Here is an 18,800-nt window from a genome sequence, read left to right on the forward strand (position 1 = left end):
GCTCCGCTGAGTCCTCGGATGCCCCCTGGAGCTCGGGCCGGAGGGAGCCTCCTCGTGCCCGCGCCGCGCGCGCTCCCCAGCTGCGCCCCGAGCCCGCACACGCCCCCGCTGGTCCCTTCCTGGTCCCCTGGTCGGGCACCTTTCCCACTCCTAGAAGTTGCCCCGGGACCCTTCCAGGGAAAAGGGCGCAGTGGCCTTGGGGTCTTTGTGCGCACACGCGCGCCTGGGGCGTTTGCTCCTGGAAGGACAGCTGCAGGACAAAGCAGGCTGGACTCGTGGGTCGCTGCTTGGGCCGCGGCGGTCCGCGATACCGCCTGCAGTGGGGGTGTGGTGGTGGGAGCGCCAGGCGGTTTTGGAAGTGGGGAAATCGGCAAAACAGTGATAACGACTTGAGGTGGCAGACCGGAGCAAAGGATGCTCCTGCATGCAGCGCAACTGTGTGTATCTGGGCGTATGGCCAGGCGCCCGGCTTCCCATTTGACCGGGCTTATCTAGTGTATTTTTCTAGCGTTATCTTTGCCCGGAGATGGTATTCTCTACCTTCTCTGATTCCTTTCACAGGAATTACTGTTGCTACCATAGTAGAGGCTTTGCCACGGAGAATTTAGGGGCGGGGGAGACTGCAGAGGAGAAGGAGAGGTGGTTATTTATTTAGAGAGACAATTAGGAGTCGTAACGCCTCTTTCTTGCCCCGCCATCCCTTCACACTTTAGCCCTTTCCTCCCAGTGCACCCACCCTGGCCTCGCTGGTCTGGGAGGATGCTTGGATTTCTTTCTGTGCTGCGTGTAACTAACCCTTTCTGCATGTATTCCACTGCAGGCTGAACAAAGCTCAGTCTCAGTTGAGCTTCCTGCTTGTCAGCCTCTTGCTTCGCAAACGCTTATCATTTCCACTTGATGTCATCATGCAGAAGGGGTGAAAGGGACTCGTTGACAGATTCAGGTAAACCCCAGTAATCTGGGTAGCCGCCTGGGTGTCTCTGGGTCATTTGAGCCCACAGTGCTGGGGCTGCTTGGGTGGTTTTGGCATCAGCGTTATTCCCATCTGTGTGAAGGAGTGGGGGCCGCTGAAACCCCTGCTTCAGAGGAGAAATTGCAAAATGACTTCAGCCCTTTTGAAGAAGTCATTTGGGCAGGGCGTGGGCGCTGGGGTTTGTATAAATTACACCTGGTTGATGGGAGTATTGATAGGAACAATACACAGGCAGTTGGATATGAATGTGGGGATTGGATATAAGGCAGCATCCTTAGCTATACTAATGTTTTTGACTTCAGTCAAAATGGGGTATCATTTGTGGAAAGGCTATTATGGCAAGGCTGACTATAAATTTGACCAGTGCTCAATTAAGACATTGGTCAAATACAGTGACCTTCTTATGAAATAATATTTTCCCCTGATCCCTTCACTGTAATAGTGTTTAAAATATCAAGAGAACCAGGTTTGCAGTAAGTTGCTGGGAGGTGGCAGGGAGGACTGTTTGGAGAGCATAAAATGAACAGGAAAACGAAGCTTTAGTTAAGTTTCCATTTAGATAGCCATGAACCATTAGACTCTCATTTTGCATTCTATCTTTAGGTTGTTCTTAGAAAAACCAAACCAAACCACAAAAAATCTCTGGTCTATTCTTTTCTTTCCAAGGATAGCTTTGATGTTGACCTAACCAGATCTGGGGTTATCTTGAGAGAAGTTAATGAAAATGTCACCTTCAGACTTACCAGGACACCTTGGCATTGGGATTCTTTCCTAGAGGGCAGAGCATTGCACATCCTACAGAAGTAGCAGGGAATGAGAATGGATATGGAAATGGACTCGGGTTTTTCTTATAGGAAGACAGATTGCTGAGGGCCAAAGGTGACTAGTGCTCCCTTTGCACAGCAGCAAGAGGCAGCACAGTGAAGTCTATGGCAAATTTATTTTACCATTTCCCCCCGAATCTCTTGAAAAAGAAAGTCTAGAAACTTGGACAATTTATTATTCACCTCTGGGGTAGTTTTGTTTTGAAAGGTGACTCTAAAAACAGAAGTGACACTAACATTTATCCTTCTACTGAAAGCATTCGGGAATCACTCGGAGAAGGAGATGAGTTATCAGGTCCCAGCTGAAACAAAGGCCAATACTTTGGAAAGATGAGATTAGTAGTACGGTGGTAGGATAGAGGTATTTTGACAACTGATTTTTATGTCAGCAGTAATGCTGGGTGTGTACTGTTTTGCTGCAGAAAGAAAAGCCCATGTGATGGGATCATAGGGACTATAATAATGCAATAGAAACAAGGGTGTGGTTTTTTCAAACAAAAAATAAATACCTCACACACAAAATTCCACATGGGAAAACAGCTGCCTGCACATGTAAATGCATGTCCAAGAACAAAGATAGCCACAGTGCAGTGTTAGGTTTCACTGTGGTTTTAAATTGTGTACAGTGGTAAGTCATAATAAAAGTGTTGTATTGAGGCCTAATTTATTTCAGAAGGAGGCTTCGCAGTGCCAGATGTCTGCAGCAGTATGTTTAGGTTTAGGTTGGATGAGCACTGGCAGTAGTGGACGGACCTTTGGATCCAGTGCTTTTTTATGGTGTACATTCATTCATTCAGCAGATGTTTGTTGGGCACTAGATAGATGAAAGGCTCTGTGAGAGGTGCCAGGGGATGGGAGTACGGGGTGGAGACATGAAAATATATTACCTGCAGAGAACTTATACAGAAAGGGAGATAGGGAGAACTGCTCAGAATGAAGTTCAGTGAAAGCTTTAGAGAGATGAACCAAGGGTGGGATTGGACTTCCAAAGATGGGGAGTGTACTCATCCAGCATCTACTTGAATGCCTCTTTCACTGGGGAGCTCTTTACTCCTTCAATGGCTGGGCCTATACTCAGGTGTCCTTTTCTTTACAGTCTCTGAATGCTTCAGCTGAATTCTGCATGAGTGGTCAGGTTCTACCATTGTTGGGAGGTCATTCTCTTTCTTTTTTCTATGGTGTCAATACCCACTACTTTTCAAGGTGTGGTTCAGTCCCTGCTGCATTTAAATTTTGAAACAAATTGTGCTTTTCTGTATTATCTGTTTTAGAAAACAGATTGAGGTGAGGGCTTTTATACATTTCCCTTACTCATTTTTAGACAGAGATGTATTATCAAGAGAGGTTAGACTATGTTGCAGTAACAACTATGTCTACCTCCCAGTGCTACATGCAGTTTCTTTCCCATACTGTGTATCTAGTGTAATTGGCAGGGTGTGTACTGTAGTCATTATAGTCACTCAAGGATCTGAATTGATCGAGGCTTGATTGTACCTGGGCATGAGCCATCTCTACAGTACTAGAAAGGAAATGCTGTGGGTATCATTCTAACAATTGTGGGATTCCATCCAAAAATGAGTTATGTGGCTCCACCCCAAAACTAGTCGTATGACCACATAGCCACAGTTCAGGTACAGGTGAGCAGTACTAGGGACTTCCACGGTAATCTGGCCCTGAGAAAATTCTAAAGCATATCCAACAGGACCTGTCTTAGTGATTGGAAGTTTTGGGTATTCTATCAGCATTGATTAAATAAAAGAATAATAATGATGTTAAAAATCTGGTCCTATTCCAACCTGTAATTTATCAATATGTTAATATGGCATTTACTAACATGATTGTATACTGGTCATCAAATAAAGCTACAATCCTTTTTCTTTTGCCTGTTTTGAGTATAGTAGGTATTTCCAAGGCCAATGCTAGGAGGTTTCATGCCTAGCATTATGTAATAGACACAGCTTACAGACTTTCTCTCCTTTACCATCTGCTTCTTCCTGAGTTTGTAACAGCCCATTGTGGAACAAGAGTGGTAGGTGGGCCTAGAGTCACCCAGGAAGTGGCCCCTTACAGCTAAGATGGGGATGGTGCAACAACCAAGACTAGAAGGGGCAGAAATAGGTTTAGGGTGATTGTAGGTCACCTTCTTGTTACTTAGAAAAAGCAGTTAGACAAGAAGCTTCTTGTCATAGGACTAATAGCACATCCAGAGAGGTCTAGAACATTCATGCTTCCATCAGCTACCTGGCTGGCTGCTAAGGTAGTAAGTTTTAAACTCTCCCTTACCACACTGCCTGAAGACAACTAAAGGCTGTGGAATAGGTGTTGCAAGCGGTTGTGGACCAAGCAGTTGGCAACTTGTAGAGAGACATCACTTTGAAAAGAGCTGGTCACCTAAATATCTTTATTCACATTAAGATAACTGCAAGCATAAATTAGAATTTTAAAGTTTTGATAAGTGCTTTAAGCATAAGCATGGAATTTAACAAATTGCTTCTGGCTCAGTAATCACCTTGGCAAAAAAAAATTTATGGATGTCTTTGTATATAGAAATAACATATAAACTAAGTCTCCCAAGTCACAGCGATTGAAGGGACACTGATATTAGCCCAACAACCTAAAGGCCACTTTCTAGTCCAGCTTAATTTGAGTGGTAAGATATTGTACCCACGGGGGTTCTGATTTAAGAGATAAGCAGTTTGGAGAAGCAGACGTGGACTATCCAAGAACCAGTTCAAGGCCTGGGGTTGGGCTGAGAGTGAGCATAGACTGAGCTAAAAAGAAAAAGAAGTCCTGAAGGCCAGCCTTGAAGTATATTTGAGAAGCTCCAAAATGCATTTCTGTGTTTTGTGTGGCTTCTGAATCTTGACCTCATTAACGTCATGCTAAAGCCAGCTGTTCAGGTAGAGGACACATGTACCCTGAATATGATCCCCCTGACACTTCCTGTCACAATGTTACAGTAACTAGAAAAGAGGAAGGCTGTGGGTTTCCTGCTCCTTTTTTGTGGCTTCTGCAGTTATGCTATGAGTGTCAGTAGTCTGTTTCCACGATGGAAATCAGTTCTTCCATGATGGAAATCATAGTTTGGATAAAATAAATCCTTGTTTTATGTTTCAGAATTTTTCTAATAGATTTACTGTTGTGGTAGGATTTAAGGAGAGGCCTCGAGCAAAGTACACACGTCCCACATTTTTCTGGGATGATTCTTGCTGTCCATGGTTTTCTGGCCTAGACCACATATGGATGCTGAGGTGTAGGCAGTGTGCTCTTTCTAGAGCTGTGGAGGCCACTTGTGATCTATTGGGAGTGGAAAGGATGAATTGAAAAAGATGCCTTATTTACCAGTTGATATACTGATTCCTGTATAAATAAAAGTGCAAACATTTTGCATGATAAAACTTACTCTATTTTTTAAAAAAAATTTTTATTTTTATCAGTACATGTTTGCAGTACATAATGATTACATCCATCAAGGGAAGTTGATGTGTAATGCATCTTAATTCCTTTTATATCCACTTCCCCTTCTCACCCCCGCATCTCTTTGTCCTCTTCCCAACTACAAAAGATCTATCTTCCTGTTTCCTAAACCTATCTTTTATTTTTCTCTCTTATTTATACTTAGAGTTTCTCTTTGTCTCTCTTTTTTAATAGTATGGCAGATTGAAATCAGGGCCTTACTCCTTCTAGTCAAGCCCTCTACCACTGAGCTACATCTCCAGCCCTGAGACTTCTACTGTAGCATCGCACAGGCTTCCTGGGGTAATGAAGATGTCCCACAGGAATGATGAAGTGGAATCTACAGATGCTGTGTTTGTGCTTGTGTTTTCTCTTTATACTCCTCCCCTCCCATCTCATTCCCACCTACCAAGAAAATACGACTTTCCTGGCTCATTGGCAGAAGTGGGTAACTACACTCACTGATAGTCACACTTCCCACTGAGTTTGGATGAGTCGATGAAGTTTTCATAACAGCTTTGATAGATACTGTGGAAATCGGGAGCTTTATTGTTATCAGCTGTTCTCCTTGTTCACAGTCCACACATTTCCTTTAATTTCCATCCCCACTGTTATATCCCCATCAGGAACCTTATTTATCCCTGGGCAGTTACCATGCTACCTTCACTTCCTGACTCTTGCATCTCCGCTATTACCTGTTCATTTAGACTAGAAGGCTGTTTTAACAGACATCCCCTTCCTAGATAACCTTTGGTCTCTCAATCCTGGGGTTTCGTTTGTTTGTTTGTTTTTGTTGTTTTGAGGGAGAGGACGCTTATACAGTCTTTCTTTCAGAGTTTTCCTCAGTGTGATCCCCTAACTTCCTTTTCAATCTTGACTTTTATTCTGTTTGACTTTAAAACTCAGTATTAGGAAAGTTAATTCATCGTTCATCCAAAATGCTTTGCATAGACTCATTCTTAGTTCTAGCACATTCTGTGGCCTGAAATGTCCTTGCCTTCTTATCTATGGTTAGAGGCTCTTCAGTGTTCTAAGACACTGAGCTGGATCACTTTAGCCCTTAGCAATCCCTTATTACTTCAAAATTCTCTGCTAAAATTGCCTTGCTTTCATCTCATGATCATGGTATTTCCCTAGCTAGGTAAGTATCCCATCTCATTCAACTTTCTTTCATTTATTCCTGTTTGTTCATTCATTCTACAAAGAGCATTTATATTATCACCTAAGATTGAAATGTCTTCCTTTGTGATTAATTGCAATGAACAGAAACTCACTCAAGCTAGTTCCCAGAACAGGAGTTGCATTGAAAAAGCACCCTGTGACATCTTCTGTCATTGAGCCACATATTCCTAGAGCCTGACTCTCAGCCATTGCTCAGCCTGGACATGCCCTGCTAGAGGAGGGAGATGCAGTTCTACCCCAGGGCTCCTGCAGGCCACAGATGTAGCAACTGTGAGCTTCAGGATATCAGTTCCCTTGAAAGCTCCTTCAAGATGAAGACTTGGTGAGGTTCAACTCCATTTCGTACTTGCCACTATGTTGATTTATAGGAAAGGTTCAATAATAACTGATGAATCTTTGACAACAGAAAATGTTCTTGACATACGCGGATAAAAGGATTAAAGACACTATGTGGCTTAAACTTTTAAAGTTAAGAAGACAAAAACTTTTAAGAGCTTCCTGTTTGCATTAATAATGATTTAATGTTGGGTCAAATTTGAATTACCAGGCTGCACTGTGCATACCGATTCAGTGGTTGGGATTGTAAGATTCTAATTGAATGTCATTCTAACAAAATTAGTTGTTATTGCTAGTCTATTTTTCAGCTTCTTTTTGCTGCTACTTTAAAAACACACAAAATGAAAATGAAAGAATGAAAATCCTTTCCTGCTGACATATAGCAACTGGCATTAGGACTTCCCATGCCACCAAGCCACTTCAGAATTCTAATGGAGCAAGCTGTGATGACTATTTGACATGACTGGGTGACAAGTGCCACAACTGACTGTCACATCTCACCCATATTTACCTTGTGGGCATAAATAACTTTGTGAATAACACCTGTCCCATTTTGCCTCTTTTGACTTTGGAATACTCATTCACATGGTAGACACTCAAAAATCTTGATCATTATGGAGGATGTTACTATGAAAGGGGACTGTATTCCGCTGCTTGGAGAGATGTCCAGGAATACATTAATGCAAAAACATCCTCAGTTTGAATTACATTGAATGGAGCTGAGATAAACATCTCAAAAACAGTTTTGAGGGCTGGGGATTTAGCTCAGTGGCTTCAGCACCTGTCTCAAGCACAAGGGCCCAAATTTGATCCCAGGTACCAAAATGAACAAACAAACAAAAAACCCTACAAAAACCAGTTTTGGGCATGGTATCCTTTTGCAGTTGTTGCTTTGGGATAGGTTTGCAACTTGTTTAATACTATGAGATTAAAGTGGTTGGACAGCAAGTGGATCAGTTGCTAAACTTTGGAGAATTTGTCGTTTGTTGCAGGAAGGTTAGAGATTACTAATATTGGAGGTGAGTAGTAGGTACTTCACCCATACAGGTAGAGTCAGTCTATACTGGGGTGAATGCCCTTCACTCCACCACTGCTCCATGACACTGATGACACTACAGAGACACACATAGAAATCTATCTTTTTTTTTTTTCCTCAAAAACAATGTTTATTTTAACACATAAAATGTGGTCACCTAGCGCCAAATGCCTGTAAATACCACGATCCCATCTGGTTTAGAAATCTATCTTGTCACTCATCATTCTGAGTAAGAGTACTTTTGACAGTGTCAATGAATAAAGCAAATGCATTTATTACATTGATTCAAATATTGGGTGCCTATTCTTTGTCAGGCACAACTATAGCAGAAGTGTCCCTCATGCAATAGCTGATTGTATGTACCTAACACATAATTGACTTTATTTTTTGTACTGGCCAATCTAAAGTGGGAAAGAATAAAAGAAATGTATCTAAAACTTCTCTCTCAATTCTTGATTCCTTAACATGTATCATATTTGGTCCTAATTCAGTCGAGTGGTTAAAAAGATAGCATTTTATTTATTTATTTATTTATTTATTTATTTTTCTGTTAAGTTTATTGGTACATTTAAAGCAAACAATACAGTTACATATATCATTGGGATCTTGTACCTTTACGTGATATGTCTTGGTTCTTATTTTTTCCCCATACCCCTGCCCTCCCTTCCCCTCCTTCATCCTTCCCTGTTTACAAAGACTTTGTTTCCATTTTTTCCTTTTTTCAGATTTTTTTCTTTTCCCTTATTTCCTTTCCCCACCCCTTCCCCCACTTCCCTGTAGTCATTTTCTTCCTGTTTCACACTATCAGTTACACCATTTGAACCTTTTTCACACCAGATAAACTTCAGTATTTTCTCAAGTGTGTCCTACTTATTTCACTTAAGAGTATAGCCTTAATGTGCATGCATTTAGCTATAAATGTCTCATTTCTCATTCTTTATGGCTGAGTAGGACTCCATTTTATAGGAAAACCACATCTTCTTTATCCAGTCTCCAGCTGATGGGCATTTGGGTTGTTTCCAAGTTTTATCTATTACAAACTGTGCCGTTATAAACATGGATGCACATATATCATTGTGGTATGAAACTTTTAATTCTTTTGGAAAGAAACCCAGCAGAGGGATGGCTGGGTCAGATGGAACCTAGTTCTTTGAGATGTCTCCATATTGATTTCCAAAAACAAAGATGACATTTTAAAAGTGAGATGGCTTTGGGGTTCTTCCTCAGCTCTGCCATATGACTTTGAGTAAATAAAGTCTGAGCATTGGTTTCTTTGGCTGTAAAATGGAGAATTAACCTCATTGAGTAGGTGCAAGAATAAGAAATAATACTCTGTGCTTCATGTGTTACCCCACCCATCAAAAGCACTAAATAAATAGTTATTTTTCAATGCTTGTTGTATTGAGCATCTACTATCTGCAAGTCAGTGTGGTCTGTTCTGAAATAACAGTTCAAATAGGCCTAGTCTAATCTGAAGCAGCCTTTAAGCTAGCTAAGAAGATAACTACATCTAAATAATTATTATACCCCTTGTTTATCTGAGGATTTCTTTTGTACTTCATTGTCACTGAAGCCTTTTCATTGGAAAATGTTCCTGAAACTTTGCTTAAATCATTGAGAGTCTAAAATGATAGGTCTTCTTAGGAGGAAGCTGGAAGCAGCAGTGTGAGAAGGCAACCTAAGCCTCTCTTTAAAGATCTCAGACTCTTCTTCTGCGGCCTCACCCTACCCAGGCCAAGTGGAAGACATCCTGTAATGGACCCCCACTTTCCTGGGGTCAGGTTTCTTGGAAGTAGGCTGATCCCTAAATTGCCTCACGGCCAAAGGAACACCAAGGTCATGGAATCTGAAAATCATGACAGTTCCGGGAAAGCTGGCCTCCCTGCTTAGGGGTCCTGTCTTGATCTGTGATCATTGTGTCCAGAGATACAGCCATCCCAGACATGAGGGAATGACATTAGGGTAAGAAGAGGACAGGAGGATGCAGCCAGACTTTGTAAATCCTTTGATTTATGAATCTGTAGGTTAGAGTGGGATTTTAAAAAGCATTATTAGTTTTTAAGAACAAAAATTTAATAAAAACAAAGTAGACTGTTCAATTTAAGTATTCAATATAATACAAAATTAATGAGAAGTTTTAGAAATCCCTCTTAAACATTCATAATTGCTGTGCTTGTCACACAGACAGTGCTTAGCACACAGTAGGCATTCAGTGAAGACTTGGAATCAATTTATTCTTCAGAATTAATTGTTTTTTTTTTTTTGTACTTGGGATGAACTCAGGGATTTCATGCTGGCCTAAGTTTCTAGCCCTTTTTTATTTTGAGACAGAGTCTCTCTGATTCTCTTAATTTTCCTAGGCTGAACTTGCAATCCTCCTGCCTCAGTTTCCCAGTGTTCTGGGATTAACTGCCACTACAGTGGCTCAGAAGTAATGTTGAAGGCAGCACAGGGAAGCTGGAGGGGCCTGTGGGACCTGTGTTTCAGTTTAGTCTGGGGTGCTGTCTTTTTTTTCCCCGGTACCAGGGATCAAAATTGAGTCCTTGCCCTGGGAGGGGGCAGAACCACTTAGCTAAGTCCCCAGCCCTTTTTTTTTTTTGAGACAGGGTCTTGCTCTGTAATTCAGGCTGGCCTCGAACTCACTATGTAGTCCAGGTTGGCCTCAAACTTGTAGCTGTCCTCCTGCCTCAGCCTCCCGAGTGCTGGGATTTCAGGTGTGTTCCACCACACCCAGCTAGTGATTCTTTTTTTTTTTGAAGGGTTGTTGATTATTGTCTGGTTTAAACCAGTTTGTGCTTTACTTTCTTTGAGCTCTTCTATAGTTGATTTGAAGATAACATATACCAAATACATTTTGTGTTTCTTCTTGCATTGCTATCTGGAGTGCATACATGTGTATGAACCTGTGCTCTTTTTTTCTTCTTGGAACTATAAGGTTCTTGCAAATGAACAGCTTTGTCTTTTGTTTGCAGTCCGGATGCTTCTGGAACCTATTAGTATTGTAAACATGACAGGAGTATGGGCTGGCCTGCAGGTACCACGTACATAGTACCTACGGCTTTCTTCCCAGACATCCAGAGGGAGTTTGTGATGTATCTGTCAGACTGAGTGGATGTAGGGAAGGGAATCAGGCTTGGCTCCATACTGTGACAGAGATGCGGGATTGATGAAAGCTGATAAGGCTTTAGACGTGCCTCAGAGTCTCCTAGTATTGTGCTGATGCCTCAAATGTTCATCCTTCATGTTCCTTTTCTCTTGGGGAAGTTGAACTGTTTCTCTAGGGTTTGGGTTTTTTGTTTTTTTTTTTTTGCCAACAGAACCTGCAGCAAATTGCCAGCAACAGTCATTTGTTGGTTGCCAGCTCTGAAACTCATGCACATAGCATGTAAAGGCAACTGTGAGACACTTATGTCGTCCGTTTCCCGTGTAATCGTTATGCACACCAAGACACCATGTTCACCGTGTTGCTGAAGAGCTGGATTTCTTCATAGTCTATTACTTCACCAAAGAGAAAGGTAAATAGCTTCTTTATGGAAGGGGGATCTTTTAGGTTCACAGAATGCATTAATAAATTGCTTTTATTTGTATACACAGAATGTACAATATTAGTCTGAAGAGTTAGCATTTCTGTGCAGCCAGTATTTCCTTTTCTTTCCAATGGAGTCAGACCTATTAAAATTCATTGTTCATATACCCTTGGGTTTATAGTACAATAATAAATAAAGCATTTGAGAATTGCTTCTCAAGGCAGTCACTCTGCTCTACAACTTATTTGTTAATTTACGAGGAAAAAATGTCGTCACTAAAAAGGGAAAACGAACATCAGGTTTCAGAACCTGTTTCACCTTACTTGTGGAGCCTGTTGACAGAGATGCCAAACCCTCTCTTTACTGTGCTTCTTAGAATAAAATTCCCTTGAAGCCAGAGGCCGTGTCTTGTCTGCAGTGGAAATTGAAGAAGAGATACCTTCCAGACGATTTAGAACTCCTTGTAAATTAGAAAGGCACTGGTAATCCATTTCCAGGTGTAAACCTGACTTAGCCTAACTCTCCTTGCCTCAGGCTTTGTTGGACTCCTTGTCTTTGTTGCAAAGGGCAGTGCTGCTGGGTTCTGTTATCACTCTTAGTAAGGGTGAATTGGTTTCACTCAGCCTGATCCTAGGGATGGGTTTTCTGCCTGCCATCCAGATTTCCTACCTCTTCACCCAGGAAGAAGAGGTGTGAACAGGCTCATTGTCCTGCATTTTCTGGAGTCAATTTCCCTCATTTTATTTCTCTCTTGAGATTCTTTTTTTTATTTTATATTTTTTGGTATTGGGGATCAAACTCAGGACCTTATGCTTGCGAGGCAGGCGGTGGAACCACTAAGCAAAATCTCTTGAGATTCTGACTTACAAAGAAACCTTTTTTTTTTTTTTTCTTTTGTGAGGCTTTTTAGTGCAAGGTGACTGTTGTTTAGTATAATCTAGAGTACTTAATAGCTGAATACACCTGGTTTTCCCTGAAGCTGATCAAAGTGAAAATAGGAAGAGTAGAGAGACAGTGGTTTGAGGGAGTGGGAGTGAAGAGATAGATGATTGGAGGTAAAGAATTACGTAGGAGTATGGTACTTTTAAGTTCAGTTTTAGCTTCAAAATCAAGAACAATGGCTGTTTACTTGGTGACGGTAGCTTCATAAGTAAAAGCATCTTGTTCAGAGCAAATTGAAGTTGTTCACTAGCGATGTTCTACAAAATGACATGGAAGCTTACCAGATATGTTTCTCCCCTGTGTTGGATTCTATAATATGTTTCATAACAACAGAAACAATGTTGGAGTGTGAGGTGATAACTATAGTACAAATATAATATTGTTTATTAAATGCTTTAGGCATTTTAAGTTGAAAGTGTGTTAGCACATTGTTGGGAGGTGTGGAATTTGGAAAGGCTAGGTAGATTGGCCCAGGTTACTGGGAGAGGGGTAGATACCCTGAAGTTGGCTGTAGCCAGGCAGTGTGGTTTAGCCTGTTTTCTCACTGTCTGTGAGCTGCGCTCATCCAGGATAAAGGACTGCAAGAAGTGGAAATTTTTTTTTTTTTTTAATTCAACAAAACATGGGGTATGTTGAAAAACTACAGTAAATGTTTCAATTTTGCAAAAAAATATTACTGTAACACACATTGCCTTTAATCACCCTCAGAATACTTCATCTCTCTTCTAACACATCACATCATTCTTGCGACTTCCATTTGTTCTTTTAAATCCCACTTCCCCTGTGTAATAATTCTGTGTATGGTGGTCTTCCCTGCTCCACTGTGAATTCATTGACCATTGTTGAGGCCTTGGCTTTTTAAGCAGTTGCGATAAATGGAGAAAGAAATTAGTGGATACATGAAAAACTGTTGACAGTGGGTTTACTCGGATCGAGTAGTGTGTACATTAGTTGAAAGTGATGATAGGCCTGATAGGCATGAACATGCCACGATTGCGGCAGAGACTGATGAGATGCTTAACAAAATCTTAGCATTTTGACATTGGGGGCTGGATAATTCTTCATTGCTGGGAGACTGTCCTGTGCACTGTGGTTTGTTTAGTAGCATCCTTGGACTCTGCCCATTAGGTGCCAGTTGCTCTGGGTGTGATGTATCAGAGATGTTTCCACACATCGCTGAATATCAGTTGGGAGGTGTAATCCCCACCATTGATAAGCACTGTATTAGACCACTTTCTGCATGTAGGTGAGGCCACATGATTGGTTGTTGCCTATGGGACATATGTGGACATGGGAGGAAGTTCAGAATGGATGCCTTCCACGTTCACTCTCTTTCGAATCTGCTGGGCACTTTGAGGGGCTCAGGGGAGCTCTCGGAGGCCCCAGGGTATGATGGAGCCACACATAGAAGGAATCTGGGTCCCTGAATGACCAGAGGAAAAAACCCCAGCTGCATTGGGGTGCAATGTGAAGAAGAGATAAGTCATTTTTATAGTAGGCCACTGAGATACTGTGGTGCTTGTTTTGGCAGTCAGTCTATCCTCACCTTCCTTAACATTTGAGGTGAAAGGATGTAGCTGAAGCAGCCATGCCAGAGTATTCCATGTATAAGGAAAAATGGAGATTTTGGCCATCCATGGAAGGACAGAGTTGTTTTGTTTGTTCCAGCGTACTTGTGGTGTCAGCCTTATTGCGATAATCCTTGTAATTTCTACATTATCTAAAAGATAATGATAAAATGTGAAGCTGTTATTCCAGCTACTCTAATAATTTCGATATATGAATAGCAAGCAGCTTTAAGATATAAGTACTTTTAGTAAAAAGTAACAAAACATGAAGTGTACTAGCAGTTTTATTTCACTGTATATACATGTGTGTGTCTGTAGCATAAGATGAGGTTGAGATATTTGTGACAAGGTAGATTTAATGCATTTTAAACAGCTTTTGGGAAAAAAAATTGACAGTGGTTGATGACCTGTAGTCACAGAAGTTCCCCACATCATTATTAAACAAATCACTGTATAATATGACAGTCTCTGAAATGGACTCTTACATGCACAGCCCAGCTGAATGCTGTGGATTAGTGTCCTTTAAAAAGCCCAAAACCATCAGACTAAGTGCAGTGCACATTTCTTTGGCAGCCGTTGTATTTGTGGTTGTGTCGTCTGTACAGGATCACTGACCAGAATGTGCAAGTCACATGGTTTTCTTTGGTACCCACCTGGATGATAGCAGCAAAGTTGTTTGTGGAGGTAATGGCTATTTGTGGATGAGCTCTTCAGATGGCGGAAAGGTTTGAGTTTGGCACATTGGTCTTATGTGTCTGTTCTGTTTGCACAGGATTTAGTCCATTGTGCAAAAGGGCCACCACCTCAGTGAATTTCACCTTCCCTGTCTGTCAGCCAGAATCTCTGCCAGGTAACAAGAATATTTCTGGCCTGATAATAAGATGGTAAAAGCTCTTTTTCTAGTAAAAACTGTGAGGCATCTTAACTGCCAAATGTCTGATTCTAGTAGGTTTTTTTTCCTCCCACATAAAACATTTTCACAATAGTAAAAATAAGAGTAGCTAACACTTTTGGCACCAATTGTGTGTGAGGCTGTAAGTGTTTTGCATACAGTATGTACATAATCCTCATACCAACCCTGCAGGGAAAGGCAGAGGTACTATTAATATCTGTGTCATACAGGAGAGGCAGAATAGCTCTGCCAAAGTCATAAATGAGGCACAGAGGGGTGTAATGACTCTTTCAAGGTCACAAAACAAAGAAAAGCCAGGCCTGGAATTAGAAGCCAACCAGGATGGCTCCACAGCCAATGATAGAGACCTTTGCAGAATACCACTTTGACCTTTTTTTTTTCCTGTTAAAGAGATTTACCTTCTTGAGATTTCTGGCATATATTTCTCACCTCAACTAAAATCTGTATGTGATAATTAAAAAGATATTGGTTTTATTGCTTTATTTTTATATGGGTTCCACATAATGTCCCAACTTAGCTGTCAGCTGATGCTCTTGTACTGTCCATAATTCTTGGCATAACATTTAATGTCAGAAGGTGCAAGTTAGCATGTTGATTTATTTTCCATTCCAAGAGGTTACCTTGCAGGAGTAAGAGCTTGCACACAGAGGATGTAAACACCAGATGGTAAAGGATGAAATGGTATTGGAGTTTAGTGGGGGCAAAGATTACTTCCTGATAGAGGATTTAGAATGACATTATGGAAAAGTAGCCTCTGACAACACTTGTGAAGAATAGATAGTAAATTAAGTGGGACATAAATGCAGATAGGAATGGAATTTCCAGTCCAGTAGCCAACTCAGCAATAGTGTGGTAGTAGGAGAGAGGATAGGTCTTTTTTTTTTTCAACGACAAATAATACTGTGGAGTGTGGGAGTGGGAATAGCATGAGAGAGGATGGCGAAAATAGTTGGAAAGGGGGCCTTGGATTTGTTTGGCAGAAAACCATTGATGGTGTGTAGCTTGAAGGAAGATGTGGCTGAGTGAAGCTGTTTTTGGAAGCTTAATCCAGCAGTGATCAATATGGATTGGAGCAGGAGGGGAGACCACAAGCGTCCAGAGAAGGTGCAGCAAAGACCTGAGGGCAAGGTAGGGTGGCAAGAGTGAGAAGGGCAAAGGAATGCATGAGACATTCAGAGACACAGTTAGTAGAATTTTAGAGAGGGGAAGGTAAATAAATTTTTAAGTTTGATGCATTGAGTGAATAATGTTAACAAATACAAAATTGTGGGACTAAGATTAATTTGGGAGAAATCAAGAGTTCACTTTGGAAATAGCATTAAGTAGAGAGGTCAGAGCTGCACCTCAGAGAGTCCATGCCCAGGTGGCTGTTTGGAATCTGAGGCTGAACCTCAGTTGCCAACAGGGAGAGAATCTCTCAAGAGAACTGGGTGTATAAGGACATAGGTCAAAAGGCTGGTAGTAGGGAAAAAAATTGTTTTTCAGAACAGAGGATACATGTATTGAAAATTAACAGTGGTGTGTTACTTAAAGTTATAGCATAGTTTAATTTATATTTATTATTCCAGAATTGCTTATGATTTCTCATGGAATTAAAATGGTCTGTGCACAGGGACTCTTCTGTATGGAGTCCTGCCTGGAACAGAGGGAGTCTACTTGCAAGACCCTCTTGCCATCCAAACTGGTTATCTCACCAGACTTCAGTGTTGCCCAGACTGTTGGCTCATTTAGAATGCCTACCTCCCCTTCCTTCTCTGTCGTCCCATTAAAATCCTAACTCTTCCTTCTATATGCTACTCTGAAATCTGGTGATTTCCAACTAAAAATGACCTCTGTTGCTTTCAGCATCTTGCAGGTCTTAGCCTGTTTCCTGGACATAGCCAGCTGCTGATCTGGAATAGGTGTGGGCTCTTTGAAGGTGGATTCTACCTGGTTCATATTTGCATTCCAGGCACCTAGCTTATTCTTTTCATTGGTAAATGTTGACATGAATGATTATCTATCTCCAATTAGTTCTTAGTCACCTTAAGGACTACACTGATGTAATTTTTTAAAATCTGCTGGTCTGTTTTGGATATAGTGTCTTCAGTGGTATTGGTTGAGAGCTATATCATCAAAAAACTTTCTTTTCTTTTTTTTTTTTTTAGTACCAGGGATTGAACTGAGGACCTTGTGCTTTTGAGACTGGCAGCAGCACCACTGAACTAAATCCCTGGTCCCAAAAAACTTTTTTAGCTGGGTGTAGTGGTACACACCTGTAATTCTGGCGCTTGGAGAAGGCTGACTCAAGAGAATGAGGCCAGTCTGGCTACAGAGTGAGACCTTTTCACAAACAAACAAACAAATAATAAATTATCTTTCCTCTTTGTGTACAACAACCACATCTTGATAGCTGAATCCTGTATCTGCAATCACAAATCTAACATGTTGGCTTAGTTTATATGAGTCAATATAATATATAATATAATTTTTTTGAGACAGGGTCTCATTATGTAGTTCAGGCTGGCCTTGAATTTACTATGTAGACGGGCTGGCCTCAAACTTGCGGCAATCTTCCTGCCTCAGCCTCTCAAGAAGTGCTGGGATTATAGGCGTGCAACACTACCCCTGACTTACTTTTTCATTGCTGGCAGTCAAACTCGAGGTCTTGATTGTGCTTAGCAGTTGCTCTACTGTTGAGTTCTACCCTAGCCGAATTATCTTGATTAATACTTCTCCTTGGTCAAAGTGCTGCTAAAATGTGGCAGCAACAAAGGTGCAGCATTGGGGCAAATACCTATGTAGTTTTGCCTTTTTAAAGCTGGTAGGGGAGTTTCAGGAATTGAAATAATGCTCAGCCTCAAACATATATAACAGTAGAAAGTCTGAAACTAGTTTTTTATTTCTGAAATTAAGTTAATTAGACAAAATTCACTTAGCGTGGTATGAGGAATGATAATGAATGGAAAGAATGAAACAACATTTATTAAGACAGTATAGGAAAATACTCTGGGGAATGCAGAAGCTTTAATTTTTCTTTCATGAGATTTGTTTACTAATAAATTCTCAGCTCCATCAGCCTCATCAAACTCTCTGAGGCCAGCCTGTTTTCTTAGAAACCCTCTTTTCTTGGGTTACAGAGAAACACGTTTCATTCCTTCAGAGATTGTGTTAGATTGCTATTCAAAACTGTATTTTGAATAATCAGAGCGTATTATGTTTTCAGAATAAATCGCAAAAATGGCAACAGTAAGTCTCAACCATCTTTTAAGTATGGAGATTGAGTAAAAATGTAAAGGTTAAATATCTTTGGGATTTGTACTTTTATAAGTTAAAAAAACAATTGCTAATAGGTAGTGAGTAGAAAATCCCAAGCACTTTGTAAAACCCTACTATGTAAGGTACCCAGTTTAATTCTCACAGTAATTTAAGAATAGATTCTGCCTATATCCTTGTTTTCTGATTGGGAAGGTAGAAGACAGAGTGATCTTTAGTAGCTTGGTTAAGATTGCTCAAGTATGTGGCAAAACCAGGTTAAAATTGCAAATGACATCAGTAGTTGCATTATATGCAATCCATTTTAATACAGTGGTCTTTCAAAACTTTGCAGCGGTGGTTATTAAAAAGAATCAATGAAGATAAGTTGCTATGGAAACAAAATAAGCTAACAATAACCCTAAGTAATTAATTGCTTCAAGGTAGTTATTGCTACAAAGATGAACATGATATTAAAAATGAAGTACTAAAAATTTTGGAGTTTTCGTTCTAGCCACTCATTACTCTAGTAACAATAGAGCTATAATTAATTATCTTATTGGCTATTTTGTTTCTACACTGGAAATTCATCTGGAAATTACAGTGCAACAAAGTGCTGCTAAAATGATGATGGTGGTAATTATATCAGTGACATGATTGTGGAAGTAGAAAATGAGGTTATTTTGAGGGAAGTCTGCTTTAGTAGAATGGCAAGTGCTTTTCAAATGTAGGGCAAACCAGAAAGGAAAGAGGCCTAACTCGTGAGATATCATGGAAATGGGTGGGGTTTCTGGAATATATTGAAGATT

The 18,800-nt window shown here is 40.7% G+C and overlaps 1 protein-coding gene across 7 annotated transcripts in view; it reads left to right on the plus strand.

Moving 5' to 3' along the window:
* Positions 1 to 18,800, plus strand: part of Rnf152 (ring finger protein 152) — a 79,316-nt gene that overhangs the window by 802 nt on the left and 59,714 nt on the right. Inside the window, exons 2-3 of one of the 7 annotated variants that reach the window (XM_010644859.2) lie at positions 821 to 943; positions 11,125 to 11,322. The exons of 4 other annotated variants lie outside the window; for them this stretch is intronic. The gene's annotated coding sequence lies outside the window, so the exon portion shown is untranslated. The remainder of the gene's footprint in view (positions 1 to 820; positions 944 to 11,124; positions 11,323 to 18,800) is intronic. 2 more of the 7 variants (XM_010644861.2, XM_010644857.2) reach the window with 2 other exon arrangements.

Source organism: Fukomys damarensis, unplaced genomic scaffold, assembly GCF_012274545.1.
Source record: "Fukomys damarensis isolate Sample0158 unplaced genomic scaffold, DMR_v1.0_HiC HiC_scaffold_30, whole genome shotgun sequence".
NCBI lineage: Eukaryota > Metazoa > Chordata > Mammalia > Rodentia > Bathyergidae > Fukomys > Fukomys damarensis.